This window comes from Epinephelus fuscoguttatus, linkage group LG2, assembly GCF_011397635.1.
Source record: "Epinephelus fuscoguttatus linkage group LG2, E.fuscoguttatus.final_Chr_v1".
Classification (NCBI taxonomy): domain Eukaryota; kingdom Metazoa; phylum Chordata; class Actinopteri; order Perciformes; family Serranidae; genus Epinephelus; species Epinephelus fuscoguttatus.
The window spans coordinates 7974700-7989562 of record NC_064753.1 but is presented as its reverse complement, the minus strand read 5'-3'; the positions used below and the strand labels follow the sequence as shown (position 1 = coordinate 7989562).

The following is a 14863-nucleotide window of genomic DNA, read 5'->3' as shown; positions in this document are numbered from 1 at the left end:
GGAATAAAAACACTGAAAGAGCCACTAAACGCTGTGTGTACATATTTGCATGTGTATATGTGTACGTATGTGTGAGTGTCCTGCCGCCTGTGAGTGCGTAATATGTAATAATACAGGGTTATCAGTGCAGGATTAAAATTTTAAGGGAATCAGATAGTGACAGTGAGGCCTCGCATTAAAGGCGCCGGCGACAGAAAAGAGGGAAGGATTAAAAACAGATTAAATTGGTTTGTAGTGACGGAGATGAAAGGAAGGAGGAAGAGAGGGGGGAAGGAGAGTGTGTTTTGACAGAGGTCTGTCGGGCTTTTGGCACGGTGATAATGAGTCACATCTCCCATGCACTGTTATTTATCGCCGACTTGGCTCACAAACAAAAGATCAATAATTTTGAGCAAATCTAATGTTGTCCTCGCCGCTAATGCGGTCGTCCATCACATCTGCCATCTCCACCAAGGAGATGGACTGATTCCCTGTTTATTTGGAGATCAAATGCAATTATATCACATGGTTCTAATAACAGAGGAAACCCCCCCCCTCCTCCTTACGTGAATATGTGTGGCGCCTTGGATCATGCCCATGCATATGTATATATAGATATACAGACATGCACAAAGGTGTCACGTATGTGTAAATGATAATATATGTATCGAATGGGCGATGAGTTGCCGCGCCATTTTTCCGCATCAATCTTCATTTCTTCCTCAGACCTTGCCTTTGAAATATGAAGTGTGTCAACGGCCCGTCCCCCCGCAACACAGGAGGCACACAAACATCCGTCAAAGCAACACACCCGATGTTCACCAGTTAGCCCTGCAGCACAAAGAGATGAGAAGACAGCAGATCCTTCACTGACAACTAGCCCTGGGTGAGACACTTTCCAGCCACCTGAACTCAATCAGGCCCCAGTGGAGGCAGCATTTGGGTATTTCATTTCATCTCCGTCCCCTTATTCACTCGAGGTACGCTTGATTTATCTCGCACGCAGGAACGCAAATCGCATTTGGAATCCAACATCGCTTTCGTTATGGTTATCTACATAGCAGCTGCCTGTTTTGGTCCTCCTGGTTGAGTGTAGCTCAGAGCAGACACTAACGCGAGGGCCATCAGAGGTTCAATCCACTGTATTCACAGTGTATATGATACGCACCCCACTCTGCTAACTGTTGGCTATGTATACAAATCATTTGGGACCTTTTCTACTGTCCTTGGCACACCAAAATCAAACGCACCCCAGTGCTGTGACAGTAAAGCCAGTGGCAGGTGTAAGGCACTAAGCTCCTTCCCCTTCTCCCTGGGTGAGGTGTGAGGAGCAAAACAATGACAGACAAAGGTCACCTGGCCCACAACGACCCACCCGCTGAGGTGTTGACCTGCCGAATGCACCCCTGAGGCAAGAGGAAGAAAGGAAGAAAGGAAAGAAAGAAAGAAAGAAAGAAAGAAAGAAAGAAAGAAAGAAAGAGTTTGCAACCAAGCAAGGACTTGAAGATAAACTACAGAAGCAACCAAAAGCAACTAAAAATAATCCCAAACCTTGACAGAGTCAAATACTGTGGGTTATGGGGAGTCAGAGTGACATCAGGAAAGTTTTCCATTGATTCCATCCTGGTGCAAATTTTAATTTCCCAGGGGATGTTTTTCAGTTTTTCATTTTCAGTTTTTTGACTTTATTCATTTTAACAGATTTAGATAGATTTAGTTGTTCTTGTGTTTTTAAATGCTAATGTATTTATTTAAGTTATGTATTGAAAAGATGTATACAAATAATAAATAACTTGCCTTGCCTTCAAATCGCTAGTTTTGTTCAACCACCAAAGACATTCAATTTTAAACAATAGGGAGGAAATGCTTGGAGTTTTTTGTGGATGGATGACTTAAAACAATGAATCAATTATCTCTGGTCGACCATTCAATTAATCCTTTCAACACTACGCTGCACAAAGCAACTGTCGGCGATGTTCCAATTTTTGGGGTGTCTTGCATTCATACAGGTTTTCAACAGGCTGTATCAAAATCTGTTTTCTGTAAAGGGCGAGGAAGGCAGATCCTGGGCGCAGGAGGTCAGGACCTTGGCAGGTGAAATAATAAAGCCTTGACATAAGGCAGAGAGCAGGGAGGCACACCACGACCCTGTGCAACCCAAGGCACCTCCCAACTGCACCTAATTCTCTCTCTCACTGTGTCTTTCTTCCCCACTGTTAACATATCCAGACACCTACAAGCATGGCAGACTTCCTAGATGTTCAGAGCAGTGTCAGGGCACAGCTAAAGGTCAACGTTCCTGGGAGCCATGCCGATATTAGCAAGAATGAGCCGTGTTTACACTACAGATTTTTAAAGAATGTAATTTCTTTAATGCAATCAGAAAAGACATCACTACCCGTGAAACAGACAACCTCACCGGAAATAGAGTCGAGTGTTGTTTTCAAGGAGCAGGCCATGAGGAAATCAGAGAGGGAGCTGTTATAAATAGCTGACAAATGCATGCAGGGATCGTCACCTAAACTGTTTTCCCTTCCCCTGTTTAATTGACATCCGTATATCAGTGGTAAAAATGCAAATATACAGAGACAAACGTGGTGTTAATGACACAGCTGCACACACTCATCAGTTCTCTGGAACAAGAGTGACACGGGTTTGCACAAACACACATAATAACAGGTCAACGTCTCTGATTCACCCAGAGTCACGTGAAAAGATTTTGCCGTCTACGCCAAAACACATCTCACACACGCTCATTTTGATCTGTCTGTTGAAATATATTTGCACATGCAGAGGAAACGCGTCAGAGCTGTAAAGGTTAGGTGTATCTCAGCTGAATATGTAATAATTCACTATGATTCCAACTATCACTGTAATGGCCACCTTCTATATTGTCATAATCATTATTGTCACTGTCAGCATCACTATCATCATCAGCAGCACCGTCATCTGTAATCATCAGGCCCATCACAGGCCATATTTTTTTTACAGTGAATGTGACATGGGCCATCAGTGGATGGTGATGAAGCGGTGTTAGGATACGTTCACACCGAGCTTGTCTGCAGCAGTTCAGTTGAGCTCTAGAGCATGCAGAACTTCAGTTATTTCTTTTTTGCCCAAGTGGGATTAGATTCCTCTTCAAACAGTAATGTTTCATAGTCTGACAATACCAAAAAACCACAGCAAGAGTATCTGGTGTCACCAGACTTCAACTTGTACTGTTTGATGTAAAGAGACCAAAGTTTATTTTACTCCTACTGTAGTGGTATCTAACCATGTAGTTTATTTAGCTTTATTTTCTCCAGGATTTGATATAACCAGGGGTTTTTTCATTGCCTCATCCTAACTATAGTTAACTTACCATAACCACTTTCTTCCCCAAACCTTAACCATACTGTACTGTCATTGCCATGACTGGTATAGACCAATGCGGTAGGTGCTTTGTGTGTTTTGTCATCTACGGGTGGTGCCATGACTGAAGTGGCAGGTTGTAGCATCTGCTGCTGCCTGCTGACAGTGACAGCAACAAAGGTGACAGCTTGGGTCACTGATGACAAACTCTGACATAAAATGGACAGATAACTGGCTGACTCCTGTTTAACTGTTTCCCATAGTTAAAAAAGAAAATCACTTCAACTAAACATAGGGTTGCTAGTGTTTCAACCTGGTCTCACTCCAAAGTCGTCAAATGCCGGCGCTGGGTCAGTGACTTCCGGCGTCAGACATCGACGAATAAAGCTGTCCTTTTTATGTCCGCATGATACGCAACCATTCACCATCATTGTTTAATGGTGCCTAGTGACATCAGGGTGAAACACAATGGGATAACAACAGAAGTTCGGCGAGGGTGGAAGGGGTGGTGGATGGCTCCAAGAACCACCGATTTTCACCCGAGACGCTGGCGTTCACTTCTCATAAGACTGTAAAGCCAAACCTTGTACTCTTTTTGAAACCCAACCACGTGCGTGTGTTGTGTTTTGAAATCAAACAATGCATGTGACAGGCGGAGGTTGACACCATTCAGTTCTACCAGTGACCGTGTTAACTGGTGACTTTCAGCTGAATATGTCCATGGTTGCTCTTAGTAACTCACGTAAACACTTACTGTAGATAATAAACACAGTTGAGTATGTATTCAAAATTGATTAAAGCAAAATCAAAAGCTTTTACATGGACTCCTATATGATCTATTTGTGTTCTCAACAGCTGCCATTACTGTAGTCGCAACACATTCGGTTAAGAATCACCAGTTAACACCAACCGAAACACTGGACATCATTGCACGTGTTCTGTTTGTGATGTCGAGCGAATGATGTTTACTTTGTGGTCATTAGGCTGCCCTAGTTAGAGCGACCACTATTTGCTATTTCAGAATAACACCACAGTAAGTTCATTGAGTTAATTTATTTTATGGGACCACCACGAAAAGAAACCACCCATTGATCCGACAGCCCAAAACTCCAAAGCCTGGCTAGTCTGAAACTAAGAGCCCATCTCTTCTACAACCTATCAGAATCCTGTTGGAAACAGCCATTGCTCCAAAGTCAGACAACCCAAATGCCAGAAAAAATGTTCGCATTGTGTTTCTGTCAACCATAGATACAAAACAATTTTGTCAATGATGCTGTGGTGAATGCATGGTTAGTTTAGGCACAAAAACCACTTGGTTACAATTAGAAAAAGATCATTAGGCTTAAGACACCTATGTTTTGTGGACCAAAAGTCACTGGAAAAGCAGGAACGGGTCAGTGGAAAAACACCCGGGTTCAATGACTCAAACACTACTGGGAAACACCTCAAAGGGTCGGTCAGAACACCCGAGATATGTGGCTTAAAGGTGGGAAACTGAAACTAACTGCAGGGAGTGTGTATTTTCTGAGAAACGGTACTACAGAGCAATGGGCATTTGTTTTTGAGATGACTATTGGAGAAATGGGCTTTCAATCCAGTGGGCCATTTTTCGGATTAATGGTGCTTTGGAATTTTGGGCTGTTGGAACAATGGCATGGCAACCACTGCTGCCCCTGGGCAGTATCATAGCCCACTGTTGTTAGGTAGCTAAGCAGTGTTAACTTAGCTGACATTACCCGTTTTTGTTTTTTTTCCAAAGTTGAAGTTTGCTAGTACTGTCAATAGAGCTGAGAAGTGTACAGGTTCTTTCCAAACTCTTAGACACCGTTGTAGAAAGAAACGTTACATAGAAAATAAAGGTAACAGTAGAAACCTGTACACTTCTTAGGACGGCTTGCAATTAAATGCTTGCATATCATAGGTGGACGCCGCTGCAGTGATGGCGACTTGTTTACTTCTGCTACCTCCCTGAATTCATGTATAGCAGAAGGCGAGAAGAAAAACCATATTTAACAGGTTATCAAAATTCATTGCAACACTTTTTTACAACACAATTTATGTTACCTGCATTAGCTACCTGCTTACTATGGTTCAGAAAAGATAAAATGATTTGCAGTTGTGATATCACGTTCATATTAAAGATGGCTGAAGACATTAATGCATCCTCTACATAATTCAAGCACATTTTTTTCACTGTCAATAAAAATGGTGCAGTAGGTATTGAACTGTCTGAAACCAAAATTTGGATTTTTATTTTATTTTATTTTATTTTTTTTGGCTTGTCTCCCTTGGTGGTGGCATTTAGTGGTGAGGAAATCCTCTGACACGTATAATCTACTTCAGACTGACATCAGCCAGCGTTGCTATCGGTGCATCCCTATCTCTCTGAGCAGACTGTGTGCACGAAGCAGTCTGGGAGCCAGGCTAGACTGACACCGCAACAGCAGCCTTTGCTTTCCAGCACCTAACGCTCCAATCGTAGCCCGAATATCGCCTATGGGATTTCACCGCACTAAAGAGTCATGTCAAAGATCTCGACAACGTGTGACGTCTCCCTCAGCCACTGCTGTCATGTTCCCTCTGCTTCTCACTTCCATCCCCCCGCTTTTTTTTTTTTCCTCTCCAAGCCTCTCTTGACTCTGGTTTGAGCTGGAGACTTTCTCCCTGAGCGTTTTAAGTTGTCATTTTTTTAAACACACATATCAAAGCCAGGAGTAAAGGGGGGGAAAAAGACAGATGTTTCTCTTATGCCTTTCTACTCAAGTACAATGAAGCTTTGCAAAGGCAAGAGAGAGCGAGAGAGGAGTGAAAAGACATTTGCAAAGATCTTTTTGCAATCCACATCCTTTCTCCTGACGACTGGCAATACATCATTTGTATTGATGCAATATTAAATTTCAATATCGCATGTCAAAAGGTACAAAATGATAGATCATAGCCTAACTAAATGAATTATTAAAGGCCTACCCCGGCTGCGCTATCGGCTTCTCTTACAATCAGCTGTGTCAGAAGAGTGCAGTTGGTGATACTGGCAGCATTTCAAAGCTTTGTCGTTTTTGTTTTTTTTTTCTTCTCCTAGCCGCATCCCAGCATTCTTAATCTAGCTTTCTGTCACTTATTAATGTTCCCAAGGAACTAAAAACCACAGATCTTTCCCTCCCAATAATCAGAGGCTTAACTCACATCCTTTTATTTCTTCAGAAAAAAAAAAAATCTTTAAAAAAATAAATGAATAAAGTCATAATTAAATATTGAATATTGGACAGAAGATAAGGATAAGAAAATATGTTGAGCTTTGTTAGATATGTTAAGAGCAGAGAAGAAGGGAGAGCGCAGCCATGGTTGAGGCGGTGACTCATTCTGTGCAGTATGATTTATGTGCTCTTTATGTGCTCTGCGACCCTGTAAGTTTATCTCTATATTCCCTGTCTGATAGAGTGACTCCTTGGTTGTCGCCATGCCTCGCCACAATAACACTGTGTACCGGACTTGATGGTTGATTTTAATTTACAACCAGAGTCAAAGGTTGCATCTTTGACGCCTCATCAAGTTGTGGTTGACGGGAAAAGAGAGGGTAACAGAGGAGAAAGGAAGAGAGGACGGAGAGGGAAAAAGATGCTTTCCATGCAGTGGATTTAACAAGCATCCAGTTTTTGTGCAGCAGCCTGAAAATCGGGCCCCATTTCTGAAAAGCTTTTTAAGATGATTGAAATCCATCTTATGAACCTTCTTAAACTTAGGCATTTTCCCAAAAGCATTGCAACTGAAGACACCCTTGTGTGATGGCAACCACTCTTAGCTGCAGAACCTGCCAGAGGATCCATAAACTACATGTTTTAATTATTGTAGTTTCTGTTTGTTTGTTTGTTTATTGTTTTCATACTGAACAACCATATATCTAACTTTTTTGTGTCATCTAGAGGTCTTACACTTTGCATGCATTTTTAATATATAGCATGGCTATAGACAGTTAAATATGCTAAGTTACTTTATAGTGTATTCAGCACCACGGACAGCCAACGTTAAGAAGCTCTTAATGGCATGTACGTGCACTCGTTCCTAAAGTACCGCTTTGGGAAATGCATGTAGAAATTTAAGAGCATTTGTAGAAACACTTACAAGACGCTCTTAACTTCTAAGATCAATCGTTATCAGGAAACGGGGCCCTGGTCTCTATTGAGAGGCAAGTCTTGGAGGTTATTAAAAGAATAAGACAGTGATACTTAACCAATTTTAGAGACATGATAAGAAATGTTAAGGTTTTTTTTCTCTAGCTTTTTTTTTTTTTTTTAAAAAAAAAAAAAAAACCTTACAGCTCTGTTGTGTAGGCACTCCTGACACAGAAGCTCTTGTCACAGTAATTTGGGGATCTTGAAGAGGAGTCCACAGAAAACACTATGATGTCAGGGTTCAGCGAGGATTCACCCTGCCATCCCAAATAAGGTAACAAAGCCCACAACCACCCCTGTCTGTTTGCAAAATTAAAGGTAAATCAGCCAGTGTGCTCCAGTCCCCTTTTTATCCCTCAGAAGTTGGAGGCACCTGCTAAACAGTAAGTAAAATCTATATAAAAGATAAAGTGTCAAAAGAGAATCAGTATTCCCAGTTTAGTGTCACTTTTATATACATTCACTTGCTGTTCTGTTTACACCCCTGCATATATATATATATATATACACTTCTCATTATACATTTATTAAATTCCTGTTAACGTTCAGTTTATTCATGTGCAATTACTGTCTAATTTATATTTCTTTATTTTATATTTTATTCCTTATTTTAATTTTAACTTTCCTTTTTATACATATTTAATTAGCATAGTTGAGGGGAGCCTGAGACTAAAAGATTTTCATTGCCAATGACTACTTCTCTGTAACTGTTGTGTACATAAATAAAGAACTTGAACTTGTTCCCACAGTCACACAGTTTGGGTTGCAGGTTCATTCTCCTGCAGCGATGCGGAAATGCGGGACGGATTTGAGGAATATTCGCGCACCCCTTTCCACGTTTAAACCGTACACACAGGCGCGGTACGGACGCGGTGCGGAATTTCGTGTTGTTGTGTTCCAAGTCCGCGCAGTGTGAACGGGTGTGGGTGAACATGGACGAGAGTAGCAGCAGCAGCAGCAGCAGCGAGCTAGCAAGCTAAAGTTTAACAAGCGTCAACATTAACTTTCTTTAGCACTTACCACTCTCACCGCAGTCACCAAGCTGGACAGCCTGCCAGGCGCTGTCCTTTAATTCATTGTTCATAAAATCATCCCGTCTGTTATCAAAAAGGACGAGGTGCTGTGAAACGAAGTTTCTCAACCTTTCTCCCATACTGTCCTGCCTGACTGGATTTCAGACTCTCCCGGTCTGCGCGACTATAAACAAACAATTTCATTGGCCCAGCTGTGTAGTTCCGCCGGCGAATTCCGCGGGGGGTCAAAGTCTGGGCGGAAACTTTTTTCACCGCACGAAAGTTCCGCCCCGGTGTGCAAACTTCCATAAGAACCCATGAAATCAACTTTTATATTTTTCCGCGAGAATAATCCGCGCGGATATTCGCCCTCAGTGAAAACGGACTTTATTAGACAAAATGTATACTGTTCATTCATTTTGAAATCAAGCCAAATTTTGTTTAAAAAAAATGACTGAATTAGTGTTGTGATAGATGCACACTTAGTAAAACAGAAGGCTCTTTGCTATTCACTCTTCACCCAAAATATGCGTAGAGGGAGGCAGTGAGCATGTTAATAAGTTTTATATAAAATTTTGTTAAGCACACCTGGTTGGTGTCTTACGTCTCAGACAATTTTTACATCTCTCAGTTTGACAAGACAGTTTAAAGTGAGCATATGTGAGAGTGTTAAAACTTAAATTTGGCCATCAAAAATTTGAAATCTTGCTAGCTTTAACAACTTGAGATATTTTTGGTCAGAGAGTCTATATAACTTGCTGAACGGTGGCCATTGTGAAATAACAGTAAATGCTACCACATAGTGTAAAAGTATATCATCAAGACAATTTAAGAGACTCAGTAATGCCAGTTACACAGCAACATGTATCTTGAGCAGTGGTGGCTGCTGGTCTTTCAAGGAGGGGAAGCTCATTTTCGGCCTACATCATAAAATGTATCCATTTATTTATACGTAAATTCTACCCTCTGGGGCTGCTGTGCGAGGCTAGTGTGACCGCCTGTGAGTGCTTTGGGACAGTGGAGCGGCTCACAGCAGCACTCGCTGCTCGTTGGGGACAATAACTGCAGAGCAACGGAAGTCAGAGTCTCCAGACACGAGTACAGTCTCCAATAACACCAGAAAAAGATGCTAGATTTGTCGCTAGTCATTTTTAACAAAGAAAAAGTCACTAAGAGGATTGGAAAAGTCTCCAGATCAACTCGGAACAACGGAATGAAACTTGAAAAATGCTCCGGTAGTGGTTTATATTTCAAGGTCGCTGATTCGCTCATTTCGCTGTCAATCAAAAAGGGATTCAGCCTCAGACAGATCATCCAATCATCATGCAGAAGCCCAGCGTCCAGGCCAGCTGAGGCCAGCCCACTGCCCCATAGACCCCTAGAGACGCTGAGCGTCCGATGGGCAGGACAAAACCGAGCATTTATCCAATGACTGTCTAGTTTCGCTGCAGTGGAACAACCCACTCTATGCTTCCCCACTGAAGTCTTTGGACGCTGAGCTTCCACTGTTTAATGCACTGTGACGCTACAGGAATGAATGAGAAGAAAGTCGCGTCAGTGACCTGTGATAAGTAGCTGATTCTGAACAAAAGTGCGTTCTAGAGCATATTTAGTCAATGAAATGTAAACACAACAGTACACATTTGACCACTTATTTTTTGACATTTTAAGGGAAGCTGAGCTTCCCTTGCAGTCTTAGAGCAATCGCCACTGATCTTGAGCAATGCAATCACACAGAGATACGTAAAATGATCACAAACTTTTACAACTGCATTAAGTGGTGGTGACATGGCTGGGTTTAGGCACCAAAACTACTTGGTAAGGTTTCGAAAATGATTGTGATTCTGTTTAAAATAGCTACATTTGTTGTGTATGGGATGTAAGTATGTCATTTGGTGACGTAAAGGATGAAAGGCTCTAAAGATAAAACAAGTCAACGTTGACTACCAGCCTTCTGGTTGAAAGTCCTGTGTTTGTTTGTTCAGTCTATCCACCCCAACCTGCCTCAGGAGCTTTGTCACTCTTTACACTACCTATTGGGTTGTCGCATTAACAACTGCCAATTGCATGATGTCATTGAACCAGGGAATCCATGTATCCACCACAACAATGGATCCCAGTTGACTTTCCATTGACATTGTTTCCACGGTGCCGGTGCGTATTTTTGAAACATTACATGCCATGTAATGTGATGTTAAGAGGTTGTGATGATTTCCTGTATTTCTGTGAGATCAGGTTGACTGTAAGTTTACAAAGATTAGATAAGATTAGTCACCATCAGCCGCTGGTTGTACAAGACCAAGTAAGGCTGTTGCTGAGTGTACTGATAGGGGCAAGGTTTCAACTTAGGACTTTAGGGGACAGTTCAACATCTTGGTAAATATGCTTATTCCATTTCTTGACAAGATTATCCATATGCTAAATATAATGCTGGGGCCAGTAAATGGTTAGCTTAGCATAAAGACTGAAAGCAGACCCAGAAGACAAACAAGTTGCCTTCTATCTAACTCTCAGCTTTTTTTTTCTTTAGCTTTTTATATGTAAGAGGAAAATTTGTTATTTCTTCTTTTAAAGCTGTTTTCTTTTAAGTATTGCAGTAGTAGAAAGTAATCTTTTGCTAAACATCAGCCATGTAAATCATAGTATATTAAAATCAGACCCTTTCTCTGCATCGCTCTGAGTTTATTTTAGTTGTGGGCTCTAAACCTAAAGACTCAGTGTCAATGAAAAGTTCCAAACTGATTTAAATAAAGCTTGGTGAAATATATACAGAGCAGAAGGGCAGAGCTATATGCTTATTTCTGTGTGCTTGTGGCCCGCACGCGTGTTAATTCTCCTGTGCATGTGTGATGTCCTGAATCTCTAACCCCCGTGAGGTTTTAATTGCAGGGTCCAGATTGCCGGGGCTGGTTAGGGCCTGGCGACCCCCATGAGAAGTCACAGCCTCCATTTAGCTTCCAGATCCCATGCAAACGAACACAGGGCCCCCGTGTTAGCGTGCTAGCACTGGCTGGCAAAAATTCAATTTTCATCCCCCTTTTGTATCCAAGCCTGCTGTCTTGCCCTAACGATGCTCTCTCATTCTCCCCCCACCTTCCCCCCCCCAGCGCTCCCCTTCTCTTGCCTTCTCCCTTCAACAACAGAACACAGTGGAGTCGTTAGGACCCTCTCTTCATTACTTCAAAAAACCAATCATTAGACACCAGAGTATATACGTAATTAGAAAATCACTTCCTTTGCAATCCCGGCTAAGTAGTTTACATACTGTAATTACAGGGACAAAATCAATTTTTAATCATTTCACTGATTGGGCTCATCAGCTCAGTAGGAACATTGTATCCTGCTTGTTGTGCGAAAGCAACATCTGGGCTAAAACAATTACCCTTTTGTGTTCCAGAGCGGCTCTGAAAATGCCTTGCTGTCACTTCCCCCTGTCGTGGACGCTCTCTTTCTATCTCTATCCGTCTCCAGACGCCTTTTTTCCCTTTGCCTTCGTCTTTCTTTCCTTCTCCCACTCCCTTTCTTTTTCTCCCCCCTCTCTTCTTCTCTCTCTTTCTCTTTCACTCCCTGCCCTTGACTTGGACATGGAGGATCACATTTAAAGCTTTATAAATCAATACGCTATAATAAGCTGCTCTTGACAGAGAGGGAGAGAAAGGAGGAAAAAAACAACATATTGCTTTTTTAACACCTCCAGTGTTTTTGTTTTTTTCATGCCCCTGTTGTTATTGTCATTTTTGTTGTTTTCTTTTTACATTGTTGCCTTTTAGAAAACAGATTGCGATCGGCCCTGCAGAAATATCACCTTATTACCACGTTTTCTTTGTGAAGAGGAAAAAAAAATATGACGGTAACAAATGTGTAAAGGCAGACGATGGCCATTCTCTGTCTTCTTGTTGAAGTGAGACATAAATACATAATCCAACTTCAGACTGCGTCTTCTGTCCTGGTATGTTTCACCCTTCACCGGCTAATAAAATGCTTTGTATTCTTGTCTGAGAGAGACCCGATCGATCCACATTAGTCTGAACTCTCTCTCTTTCACTTTGAAAACTCAGGAAATCAGATTTCAGAAGGGGGGAGAAAAAAAAATCGGTTAATGCATTGATCACTCGGGCTGTATGCAAATCACATTTGCCTCTATTTTTTTGCTGATCAATAGCATTAATTAACGGCTTCGTTTTAACGGCACCCCGCAATCCCGTTAGACACCGCTGTCGACCTCAGAAATCATCTTCCCCCCGTCCCTCAGTAGCCATGGAAATGAACGGCGCGTGGCAGGGGCCATAAATCAGGAAATCCAATTTGACCATGAGCTCCAGTACTAACTGTAAAATATGAGCGCTAACACAGCACACAGGTAGATCATCCCATATTGGGAACAATATTATTTATTTATGACAAAAAAAAACTAAAATGAAAAGAAAGTTTACACGAGTGCTTTTTCAACTTTTTGTAACAACATCTGTGAAACTGTTAAAAGAGACTCCGATGGTGCACATGAAGTTCAGTTTCCTCGTCATGAGGAGTCCTATAGCCTGCGAAAACAGTTGTTAAATGTTGCCTGTGGTTCTGAAGAAGCTTTCAAAAATAAAAAAAAAAACCTGATGATCTTGGTGATACAATCAGGGTTATCTGAGTTTGAACTTGAGACTTCAAATTCATAACAGAAAGCTTGTGTTGCAAACTGGGGGTGTGGAATTTGAAAGTGGTGAGAATTTACCAGGCACTGAGGATCTAATAAAAAATGCTATCAAGTTACATTGTGGGAATTGTAGGATCCAGGGCTTTTGGAGCGTGACCCATGCAAGGAACTACAAGTCATTATGTCTCAGCCTGTGCTGCTTTGATATTAACCATTCTCATTTTAATCTGTCACCCAGCTTCATGGGAGTGCAATACTAAAGCACTGGAGTGGCCCTTTGAGGGAGTTCCACTTCTTTGTAAGAGTGTGTGAGTGACATTTTATTGAATTTTAGAATATAAACTTACATAAAACAAGGAGCTAAGGACAATCATACATATATAGCTGAAAACACTGGACTAACACATTTACTAGTAACAGTAAAAATACAAGTTAAAAAAGAGTAAAAAGAGGCTGTGTTTGGGAATGTGAGCAAAGTGAGCAAAAGTGTGTGTGTGTGTGTGTGTGTGTGTGTGTGTGTGTGTGTGTGTGTGTGTGTGTGTGTGTGTGTGGTGGGAAGCTAAGTCATGGGTTTGCAATGTTTTTGACACAGTCATTGGGATAGAGTATTTTAAGAAATAAAGTTTAAATCAATGATTTTTCCTACTGGACGTTACTGTGTTGTTTTTTTTCTTTACTTCATTAAACATCAATACAATGCCAACAGATAAGTACTGTATGTCATAATGAGTGTGTGAGGGTATGTGTGTGTGGGGCTGGTTAGCCCTCTGTGCTAACCAGCCTAGCTGCTGCTGCCAGGGATGCTAGTGTGTGGGATTAATAATGGACGCTTTTTGAAATTATTATTATTCCCAAAATGCTCTTTTGTGATTTGCTTTGAAGGGCGTGCATGTGTGTGTGGGTGGGTGGGGGGGTGTTAAGTGAGTAGAGGGAGGTAGTTGGTGAAGGGGGTTGGAGGGGGGGGCTTGCTTGCTCATTTGGAGAGCTTTTCCAATTATACAATTAGACAGGAATGTAGGCCAGCGGCCTTGGTGCTCCTCCTGCTCCCCGACCCTGGATAGCAAGTGCCCTCGCCTCAATTTGTATTTATCTGTTTCTTTCTCACTTGTCAACAGATACACAAACACAAATTGATGTAAAAAATCAGATAGAACGTGCAACTGTGGATAAAAAGTAAAAGTGGCACCAGCTCACAATCCAGGAGGTGGCTGAAGCGGCCGGTGTCCCAGAGGAGCTAAGCTAACAAACGCTGACCTTCTTTGTGAATTGGGTTGCGTGTGAACATCCATGGCAGTGCACTGTGGTGTTAATAGATAAAGTCATGGGGTGGGGCTTCTCTGATCACAAACAGTTTGTTGTGTGTTGAATGGCTTTTTGTAAATCCACCACCAGCTCCCACAATGCCCAAAAAGCCCACCACGTTGGAGAGAGGAGTGTGTTAGCCAGATAGCTGGTTTGGGATTAAACACACACACGATGCTAACTACTTTTGATTCCTTTATATTTTCTGGGACGGAGTGATATGATAAATTGATTTATGATGAAGGACAAATTGTTTTATAATTTGGCCCCTTTCTGATTGTCCCCTCACTCTTGCCTGCCTGCTACCAAGTGTGCCGCACTGGGTTTAATATGAAGCAACAACAACAGCCAAGTGCCATCTGTTGGCATGCAGATTTTCTGTAATCTCTCTTTACTGATTACAA

The 14863-nt window shown here is 41.8% G+C and overlaps 1 protein-coding gene across 4 annotated transcripts in view; it reads right to left on the bottom strand.

Moving 5' to 3' along the window:
* znf536 (zinc finger protein 536) overlaps window positions 1–14863 on the bottom strand; it is a 266177-nt gene that overhangs the window by 217441 nt on the left and 33873 nt on the right. Inside the window, exon 1 of one of the 4 annotated variants that reach the window (XM_049562916.1) lies at window positions 8520–8553. The exons of the other annotated variants lie outside the window; for them this stretch is intronic. The gene's annotated coding sequence lies outside the window, so the exon portion shown is untranslated. Of the gene's footprint in view, window positions 1–8519; window positions 8554–14863 lie in introns of those variants that run through there. 4 annotated transcript variants of the gene reach the window in all.